Genomic DNA, 11,459 nt, shown 5'->3' with positions numbered 1-11,459 from the left:
CTTATTATTGGTAAATTTTTTTCTAAGAGTGCTTCACATTAATGTAGAAATGACATTTTATAGCAAAAATAGTTTAAAAGTTTATAATAACTATTGTTATAAACAATTCTTGTGGCAAAATATTAAAATTTGAGATTTTTCAAATGTTTTAAGATATGAGACGAATGACTGCTAGTCACAACAATGTTAGAAAAAGTTAACAATAACCACGTTTAATAACAATTCTCGTGACAAAATATTCAAATGTAAGGTTTTATCAAAATTTTTATTTTCTTTAATCGCTACAATGGCTGCGGATATTACTAAAAAATATATCTTTAATTATATTTAGTAGAATATAACAACTTACATGTTTATAAACGATTTACATAAACAATTTCCAAATGTTGGCAGTTTCACTTGAAAAAAGTAGGGTTGTCAATCGTAATAGATTGAAAATGAATCACAACACTGCATGCTAAGATTAACTCAATACATCGAAGAAAATTTATATTTGATAAAACCTTAAGTTTAAATATTTTGTTACAAGAATTTTTAATAATAGTGGTTATTGTCAACTTTTTCTAACATTTTTGTGACTAGCAGTCATTCGTCCCATAGCTTAAAACATTTCCAGTGCAAACAAAAATTTTCCATGCGAAGGGGCCAACATTTTTAATTTGTTTATCTAATTAGTTTACAAAAGTTTAAATTGTTGTATTTAATCAAATATTATTAAATATTTATTATTTTAAGGAATACCTGAAGTCGTTCTGGCCATTAAAGGACATTATGATTTTTAAAGTATACAATTCTAATATTTTGCGATAAAAGTTGTTTATCATAGTGGTTATTATAAAGTTATAAATTATTTTTGTTGATAAATGTCATTCCTACATCTTTGCGGAGCAATTCTAGAAATTTTTTTTTTACCGATAAGAAGACTATTGCTCATAAAATGGGCTTATAACAAATAAGTGGAATAATAAACAAAATATTTGTATTCTATGAGACCCTAAATATTCATTTAGGACAATATAAAGTTGTCCTGATCAGTTATTAAAACGTAAAAAATTGTAATAAACAAAATTTTAGTTTTTCCATATTTTGAGTGGAGAAATTGTTAATAAAAAATAGAGGAGACAAAATTTCGAAGAGTCAAGATCGATAGAATTTAATGATCTTTAATTTGAAAAAAATTCAAAATCGCAAGAAAAGTAAAGGCTCTGGACATTTTTGAATGAAAAAAAGTGCATTTCCTCCAACTGTGCGTCATGAGTACAGTACGTTTGTTCATAGAATTTAATAGCTTATTATAGTCTGTTTATATTAGAAATGAGGTTTTCAATAATATAATTAAATATTGAATTAAAAATCTCCTTTAAACTTAAATTTTTAAATAAATTGATTAGGGGTTGAATGCAGCGAGAAAAAAGCTTTCAAGATAAAGCAACAAATAAATAAATAAACTGTATAAATAGTATATATGAAGTAAGGTCCAATGTAAAGAAGTATACATTATATTAAATAATGCTGAATCCATTTTCTCATTTATCAGTCTTGTCATTGACTTTTTACCAAATTATTCCCTCAAACATTTTAATTACAATTGCCATTACTTTTAAAAAATATTTCCTTCAAGATTTGAAATTGTTAATATTTTAAAGGTACAAAGATTCGTTACTTTGGAACTTAAGTTGTAGTCTTATATATTTTAATTATTATTGTATTTATATTGGATATAAGTGATATATTTTTTTAATTCTTCTGATCATCTATATGTTTTAAATATTTTTTTCATTGAGGTCTTAAATATTATTAACTTGTTCATTAGCTACATTAATAATTTTAACAATAAATAATTTTTTTAACTAGAATAAATAATAAAATGAAAAACATCAGCAAAATAAATCATACAAATATGAAGTTCGAACTGCTTTCAAAATGTATCTCAAAATTAATTTTTATTTATATTAAACTACATATTTTCATGACTTGCTTTTTTGAATAATTAGTAATAGTTACTCTTATTTTTTCATAAATTTTGTTGTTGTTTATTTGCAAATATCATCAAGCTTTTAATTATTTTTCCTTTTTCTTTAACACAATTCAATGAAAAATTCAGAACTATTTTTTGTGGCGTCATCTGTTGTATTAGTTTGACCGACAATTCCCCTCCGGATCGTAAGAAAACTACTACTGCACACGGTATGCTTACGCATATACGATCGTGGCAGCGGGCTGGTCATGATCCATAGGTGATCGCCTAGAACGTAACCTACGCATGTGGGGACCTGCTTGAAACTCTACCTATTTGGGACGCCACTCTAGAACAAATTGTACGCCTAAACGCGAAGCTAAGCCGACGACGCGACAGTTTTCGCCGAGAGGGACATCTAGTGGCATAAAGAGTAAGTGAGACAGCAATCATCTCTTTCTCTTTTCATCATGCACACAATTTTCTTATCCGCAAAGTCCCTAGAGGCAGCCACATCTATGGTTATAATATCTTTGCATAAGGTCCGTAGATGCACAAACTCAGCTTTATAATAACCCTGAAAAGGTTTCGCTTCATTCGCCGAACCACTTTTTCCCCAAGTGTTCCTACGCATCGTTGTAATTTTATTCAGACAGTGAATAGTGGTGGCCTGTACTTCTGAATGTGAATTTTGCAGCATCGTTTGGAAACCGTATACGAAGGAAGACTTCGCACGTACAACTGTAATTTGCTCGAAGTACGAAATCATTTCCTCAGGTTTGTTGAAAATCCTTCAAGTATATTTGAAAACATGCCGGAAGACAGCACCGGTCGGGTATGCCGACTTTTGTTTATCCTGTATTTTTACAATTACGTGTCAAAATAAAAATCATGCAACATTTTGAAATTTGTTTTGATGTTCACAAAAAATATTATAGTTGGATAGGTATAATGTTTTTATTACAGACGAACTTCAAGTGAAGTTGGACAGCTCTATGATCCACATAATTCTTTCCAATTAAATATTGTTTTCCAATAAAAGGGAGTACCTAATTTTTTTTGTTACAGCACTTTATGAGCACTTTTCTTCTTTGTTAAGCAAGTATATGATTCGCTTCCAGAAATGTATGTGATGATGAAATAATTTTATTTAAAATAATGATTTATTCGAATATTATATATTACTAAGGCTGCGACTATATATCCGTCTAGACGGATACATTTTTTCAAGAAAATTCGCTCTGCTACAGCAGATCACTTACAGCCGGATGAATTTCTTACAGAAAGTCCGTCTGCAAACAGCAGACTGCTAGTAGCCGGATGAATTTATTCAAAGAAATTAGTGCGGTTAATAATTTAAATGATGACTTATTATTGTGGAAATAATTTCTATATATGTAGGTGGGTACGTACTAGAGTGGTCAAAAAATATATGGTCAGATCTATTTGGCTCATTTGGGTTTTTATTTTGTTAAACTAGTGCAGTTTTATCCACTTTTACCTTAAAATGTAACTGAGAAAAGGCTTTGGATCCCAGACTAAAATATAATTATTACAATTGCATTATTTAAGAGCATGTGATACTTACAGCTTCGCCGGCTTTTTTTCCACAAAAATGAAAATTCTTAAAAACTGAATTCTGAGATGATATAAAATATCATAACGGACGTCCCCGGAATCTTTTTTGAGGGATAATAAAAAAAATTATTGTGATAAATAAAAATTTTATGCATATGCATTATTTTGAGGTTAAGTCGTTTTTCATCTCTGCCTTTCCGATAATCTGGAAATTATTGATGAAATAAACTTTTTCAATTGCCTGCAAACAAGGGTAGTTCTGGGAGATTAGTTACTATGTTTATTTGCAAGTCCAAAGTTTTCGGCCAAAAATCTTGTGTAGTTTGAAAGTAACGCTCGGGTGAATTGTAACACACATAACCTCGAAATATACATGCACGTTGTTAGCAATATCAAAAATGTTTTGATAAAAAAAAACACAAAAAAAGTGTGCGGCGACGTCCGTTAGCATGTTCGCTATCATTTTCCAGATTTTGAAGGCAAAATATTTCTTATCCTAGGAAAAAAGCCGGGGGAATCTAACACTGAAAAAATCGATACTATTTTCTAAGCGCTATGCAAATTAATCACATTTTGCTAAATTAAAACTTTTTTGAATGAGCCCACAAAAAAAGTGTGTGGGGACGTCCGTTAGCATGTTCGCTATCATTTCGCAAATTTTTAGGAGAAAATATTTATTCTAGATAAAAAGCCGCGGGAACCTAAAACTGGTAAAATCGACAATTTTTAAAGTATCACATGCCCTTCACATGACCCCAGAGCTAGAAATATGTTGGAAAAAATTCTGGAGTGTCTTACAACATGTTTAGAATCTAGTACATACCTTAAAATTAAAAAATATCAATAAATGTCAGTTTTACAAGGATTTTTGTTGAATGATTTTATTTAGGAATTGAATGAAGCTATCGCGCTGTTTAATGGCTTAAAATTTGTGGTAATGTACCCTGATTCCTATTTTGTCCACAAAACTGAATAAAAATGATATTTTCGTGATTAAAGTCGCTCAGAATAATTTAGAATTCAATGAGGCGAGGCGCGTGCCGCAGGAGTAGAAACAAGAGTAGAAAAAAAGGTCCGTCATATTGTCCAGTGGCAGGCAGACGTTTTCTCCAGATTTTTCCACAGCTGCTGTTCGCCCAGCAGAGCCGTTTCAAAGCTTTGAGGTGGACTGCGCCCTTCTCTCCTGATATAAAATTTTGGTATTATAATACAACAGACATGCCCAACCTGGAGGAATTCCCGCCAGCCACACATGTTTTGCGCTTACCACTATTTCGGCTGGAGAGCGAGAGTGGTGGTAGACTCAGACCCAAGCAGCACCGCAGATACGAAATATCTAACAGGGTGCTTGGGGCGACTAACTTTTCAATATAAATTTGTAATGGTGACTAGAATTTTAATTATTTTATTTCGGCATGTTTAAATTCATTTTCAATTAATGTAATTCAAAGGAGAATTGAGCAAAGTATTTATTTAGTTTAAATTATTCAATATTTTAATATTACAGTTGTGGTTGACTGATACTTTTCAAAGTTTAACAATATACTAACATAATGTACCAGGTAAAAGGATAAGTTATATAATTGAAATATGCTAATAATATCCTTCTACCGTGTACATCATGTCAGTATATTGTTAAACTTTGAAAAGTATCAGTCAACCACAACTGTAATATTAAAATATTGAATAATTGAAAATAAATAAATACTTTACACAATTCTCCTTTGAATTACATTATTTGAAAACAAATGTAAAAATGCTGAAATAAAATAATTAAAATTCTAGTCACTATTACAAATTTATATTGAAAAGTTAGTCGCCCCAAGCACCCTGTTAGATATTTCGTATCTGCGGTGCTGCTTGGGTAGGAGAGGAGGGCATCTAGGCACGCGTCTACCACCACTCTCGCTCTCCAGCCGAAATAGTGGGAAGCGCAAAACGTGCGTGGCTGGCGGGAATTTCTCCAGCTTGGGCATGCCTGGTAGTTTTACTGGAAAATGGAATTAAAAATTTTTTTAAAAGTATTTTCTATGAGAATGTAAAAATCACATAAGTACTGTTCATAAACTTGCTTGTCACTATTCTGATCACAATTAGGGTTAGGTCAAATACGAAAAATCTATTTTACCTAAATACGAAATACCTCATTACAAAAAAATCGTCTAAGCGAATTGTGTTCATTTTTTGATTTTCACCCTTAAATGATATTTAATTTTCCGCAGTGAAATAATTACGGCACTGCCACCACCTGTCAGGTTAGAAATTGAGGTTATGTAAGAATAAATGATAATTCAATATCATTCAGTAACACCAGAATTTTGGTGTCATGTCACTCTTGTGTCATGTTATGTGAGATCCAAAATGTATGTTTGTGATTTATTTTTTGGTATATATTAGTGGACGGACAAATTTGTCATCAAACATTTCTCCAGATACTGGCGAAAGCCAGTATTTCCAGAAAGTTGTATAGGCGGACGAAATACTTGGAGATTTTTTATCCGTTGAGCCAGACCACAGTGCAGTATAATGAAATAAAAAAAAGGTGATTCGAAAAAACTTGTAGACGGAAATTTTTGACCGATTTTGGATTTTATTTTTCGTAAATTAAGCATTTAGTTGTGTTTGAAACTGAAAAAATTATCATCTGGTAAAGTTAATTTTTATAAATAAATTAAATTAACAAGCAGTCTACAGTAAACATTTTTTGCTTTTAAAGTACATTTTTGCATTTAAATTACTTTCTTTTATTGATAAAATGATACCCCTTCTAGAAATAATCAATTGAGGTCTATAAGAAACGATAGAACTACTATCGGCGAGAAAACTATAGGCATCTGCCTTTGAACCTTAACAACTCTGTCGTCAACAAAAATGCTGGCGCAACAACAAAACAGTCATTTCAAAGCTGAAAGTGTTCAACGTTAATGAGCTTGTAGACGTTTATGTAAAAACAATTTTGTGCTTAGCAGACTGAAAAATGTAAAAAAAAAGTAAGAATTTTCGGATACATTTAAGAACAGTCAAGTTTAGAGGATTATTTCTTATACAAGGGGTGATGGTAAAAATTTGAAAAAGTTCACGAGTATGAGGAAAACTGTTGTGAATCAATTGTAGCTTTCTTCAATGCAGACCGCTGGTCCCTTTCTTCGACCTGTGGCCAGGTGCCATCCAAGCACTCAGAACCAGGGGTCGAAGAATGGTACCAGCGGTCGGCAGTAAACAAAAAAATGACTCCCCCTGCTTTTTGTCTCTTGTTTTCCAACAAAAAAAAAATGTGTAAAAATATTGCGATTTTCACAAAAAGAAGACTAACACGTCATTCCGGGTGATTGAAAATAAATACAGAGCCTATTCATTACAGTTTGAATTTTGAATCGCTTTAATATCTGTATTAGAACTGAAGATAATATTATATTTGCACATTTTTGTACTTTTAAGTAACAATTTTTATTATTTTTTAAATTTCTCGACTGCAGCTGGTTCACATCAGTTTTCCTCATACTCATGAATTTTTTTCAAAATTTTCCCATCGCTCCTTGTATAAGAAATAATGCTCTAAACTTGACTGTTCTTAAATATACCCGAGAATCCTTACTTTTTTTTACATTTTTCAGTCTGTTAATCACAAATTTTTTTTTACATAAACGTCTTCAAGCTCATTTACGTAGAACACTCTCAGCTTTTATATGACTTTTTTTTTGTTGCGCTAGCCTTTTTTTTGACTGAGTTGTTAAGCATCAAAGGCAGATGCCTATAGTTTTCACGCCGATAGTAATATCTCAATCGTTCCGAATCGTGTTTCTTAATTCTGCCAACGCGATTGACAGTGATTGAGCATTTTGCATTTCCAATTGTTTCCGATCGTGTACTTGGAATTTTCTACGTGATGGCAGCACTTTCGCCTGGCGGGAATTATTTAAAGACAGTTATTTACGTTTTTTGAATAATATAAATTTGAAACAGTATATGTGACGCGCTCCGAGAAAAGGGATCTGCTAGGCAAAAGTGAAATTTTACAGGGCGAGTGCCTTACAGTTCTCCTTACAGTTCGGCCGTATTTACCCATCTCTTCTTCTACCATTCACGGGCCGGCAATCGAGTTCAAGGTCTCCGGTGTATTGTCCTGCGCTGCAGAATTTTTGATTAATAACTTATAAATTGAAATAAAAAATTAACTTTTTAAATTTCTCGCAAACTGGAAGGCACCTAGGGCACGCGCTTGTCGGATCTCGCGCTTACTGCTCGGTTGCTTATTCTTTGCATTTAAAATGCTTGAATGAAAATTTATTTTAAAAATCTTTATATCCAAGCATTTGAATGCATCTTTACATTTTAAATTTTATACGTAATTAGGTGTGTATAGTTGAAGATTAAATTGATCAAAGGTCTGCAGGCTTTCTGGTACACTGTTTCATCGTGACACTCGCGCTACGCGCTCGATTTTTGACTGACATTTTTAAATGTATATTTATTTTCTAAAATACCTTACAATAAAAAAACTAGAATCCTTTCTTGAGACAATATTCTCTAATTCGTTTTGTTATGTGGAAAATTTTACGTATCACGTCTTTTGGCGTAATATGGACATTTAAAAATTTTGTATATCAATTTTAAAAAATAAATTATAAAAGAGTTCTTCCAAAAAGTGATTTCAATAAATGATGAAGGAATTGTAAACGCTAAAATTCTTCCGAAAAATGGTTCCCATATTTTGCGTCGTTTGGCTCAAAATTTGAATTTTAGATTTTTAAAATAATATTTACGATAAATAAAACCAAAATCACAAGTCCTATCAAAAAATGGTTTAAATAAATTTTGTAAGAATTTTTAAAAACTGCAAGTCATTTTATATTCCTACAAAAACTTTACTTATCTGCCATCGTTTGGCTTAAAATTACAAGTTTCGATGCATAAAACCTAAAAAACTTATCCTATTGAAAAATAGTTTTAAAAAAAATTGTAGATATTTTGAAGGGGTTGAATTTTTTTTTCACGTATCTGTCTTCGTTTGGCATTAAGTCTTCGTTTGGCATTAAACAAAATATTCTATTTTGGAAGACAATTTTCGATAGGTAAAACCATAACCGTTAGTCAAAGAATGTTCCAATACTTTCTTGATCATAAATGATGAGAAAGTAGTAAATTATACCATTTCTGTTCGTGCCTTTTGTCGTTTTTAAACATATGTTTAATTATTATTTTTTACGATTAAAACCAAAATATTGCTGCTCATTAAAAAGTGATTTCTACAAAATTTGTAGATGTATTTTAGGTGCACAATTTTTGTTCACTTATTTTTTTCTTAACTTATGTCGTTTTAAAAAAATTTTCATTTCTTAATTTTTACATTCTCATCAAGAGAAGGTATTAGATTTGTGTAAAATTTGACCCCCCCCCTCCGTTTTTGTCAAATGTCCACGTTTTGAGACCCCCTGGATCCGAAAAACAGGTTTTTACGAATGTGTCTGCCTGTGTGTGTGCGTGCGTGTGTCTGTAGATTTTTAGTTTGTTAGCACGATAACTTTCGAAAGAATTGACTGATTTAATTGGCCTTCAGTATACTCTTTTAGTGTCCTAAAATAAAGGTCAAGTTCGTTAGTTAGCCACTTTGGTTGAAAATTCCAAAAGTAAGCGTATTTTGGAAAATTTTGAGACCCCTTTTTTCAAAATTCAAAAATTGTTTGCACGGATGCTCATAGTATTCAATCAGGCGAACAATTTATCCTGATGACTTTTTTTTATAAAACTAAAATTTAGCACCATTATAGCATTTACAAAATTTCAAAATACACACGAAAATCAACATTTTAAGCCAAATAACGCATGATATGAAAAAATGTCAAGAGAAGAAAAATGTTTCTTTTCCAATGCCCTACAAGATTGTTTAAACACCTTTTTGATTTTTTCAAAAAAATTGAAAATTTAAATTTTGACAAAATAAAAAAGAATGAAAAATAAAAAAATTACATTTTGTGGTTAAAGTGTGCAAAATGGGTAAAAGATTGACTGAACAAAAATTATGCATTTCAAAAAGATCTAAAAATTTGTTATAGATAACTTTTTGATAGCATGTGTATTTTGTGTTTTATCGTGAAACACGATATTAAAAATAAAAAATCAGCCCACTGCGTGGGCACATTCTCATCACAACTTATATTTTTCTTAATGCTATTTTTCACAAAAAAAAAAACAAAAACAGAAGTATCAAAACATTTTTCATGGAAAATTAATGAATTTTATATTCTCATCAAGAGAAGGTTTTAAATTTGTGTAAAATTTGCCCCCCCCCCCCCGTTTTTGTCAAATGTCCACGTTTTGAGACCCCCTGACTCCGAAAAACAGGATTTTACGAATTATTTTGTCGATCTGTGTGTGTGTGTCCGGCTGTAGATTTTTAGTTTGTTAGCACGTTAACTTTCGAAAGAATTGACAGATTGAATTGGCCTTTGGTATACTCTTTTAGTGTCCTAAAATAAAGGTCAAGTTCTTTAGCTAGCCATTATGGGTGGAAATTCAAAAAGTGAGCGTATTTTGAAAATTTTTGAGACCACTTTTTTAAAATTCAAAAATTGTCTGGATGGATATTCGTAGCATTCAATCAGGCGAACAATTTATCCTAGTGCCTTTTTTTATAAAACCAAAATTTACCACAGTTATAGCATATAACTGAGTAACTGCATATAACTGAGAATAATCGAGACCTTATAAGGGAGTTGCAACGATTGTTCCCGGAATATTTTGTTAAACTAATCGTCCTAATCATCGGCGCTCTTGGAGGTGCCAAGCTTTCACTTGCTAATGGCCTAAAAAGCATCCCTGCGTGTCAAGAATATGCTAAAACACTTGCGGGAAAAATACAGAAGGCGGTTTCCTTGGATCGCTCCGTGTTCTTAGGGTGCACCAGGCTTTTGCTGGATCGTCGTATTTATTCCTTTACAGACTGTAACCACCTATCTCACGGTCGTGAGACGTGTTTGTGGCTGAAATTTTACCGCGATTTCGCTGGGAGCAGGTGCAATTTTCCAGATTAGCACCCGCTCCCGGCGAAATCCTGCGGTTGTCCTTATGATAAATTTTTAATTATATAAGGAATCAATACGACGATCCAGCCAAAGCCTGGTGCACCCTAAGAACACGGAGCGATCCAAGGAAACCGCCTTCTGTATTTTTCCCGCAAGTGTTTTAGCATATTCTTGACACGCAGGGATGCTTTTTAGGCCATTAGCAAGTGAAAGCTTGGCACCTCCAAAAGCGCCGATGATAAGGACGATTAGTTTAACAGAATATTCCGCGTACAATCGTTGCAACTCCCTTATAAGGTCTCGATACCTCTCTTTCTTTTCATTCTCCTTGGTTATGATGTTTTTGTCAGATGGTGCCGAAAATTCGATAACGAACATGGTTCGCTTCTCGAAGTCAAGAAGAACCATGTCAGGCCTTGAGTGAGCAACAGAAACAATTGTCGAGAATTTAAACTTCCAGTATATGCGGCACTTCTCATTCTCGACAATTGACTCGATTTCCCTAGGAGCATTTAGAGGAGCGATATTAAGGTTAATGTCGTAAGAGTGACAGCGATGGTAATAAAGAAATCTTAGTGCCGCATTGTGCCTTTGAATTTAGGTCGTTCCCGCGTGATTTCGACAACTAGATAGTATGTGAGCTAAATGCTCGGGGTGTGCATGGCACGCCCTGCAGCTATCATCAGGAACGTCTTGGCTCAAAATGTGGCGACGGTATGTTAAGGTGGAAATGACACCGTCTTGGCATGCAAAAATGAAACCCTCTGTACCAGACTTCAATCCGCGCAATTTAAGGAAAGCAAACGTTAGCTCACAAGACATTGACTGATCCTTCACATTTCTGTGGAATATACCGTGCATCCTCTTATCGAGGAGCTGTTTATATATATATGTGTGTGTGT

General features: G+C 32.7%; 1 protein-coding gene across 1 annotated transcript in view; it reads left to right on the top strand.

The window, feature by feature from the left end:
- The first annotated feature begins 2,511 nt into the window (after positions 1-2,511).
- Positions 2,512-11,459, top strand: part of LOC117171585 (polyadenylate-binding protein 2-B-like) — a 113,553-nt gene continuing 104,605 nt past the window's right edge. The window contains exon 1 of the mRNA XM_033359029.1: positions 2,512-2,734. The gene's annotated coding sequence lies outside the window, so the exon portion shown is untranslated. The remainder of the gene's footprint in view (positions 2,735-11,459) is intronic.

The sequence above is a fragment of the Belonocnema kinseyi genome, chromosome 4 (genome assembly GCF_010883055.1).
Source record: "Belonocnema kinseyi isolate 2016_QV_RU_SX_M_011 chromosome 4, B_treatae_v1, whole genome shotgun sequence".
NCBI classification, from domain to species: domain Eukaryota; kingdom Metazoa; phylum Arthropoda; class Insecta; order Hymenoptera; family Cynipidae; genus Belonocnema; species Belonocnema kinseyi.
The sequence above is the reverse complement of the archived record's forward strand: the minus strand, read 5'-3'. Positions and strand labels throughout refer to the sequence as shown.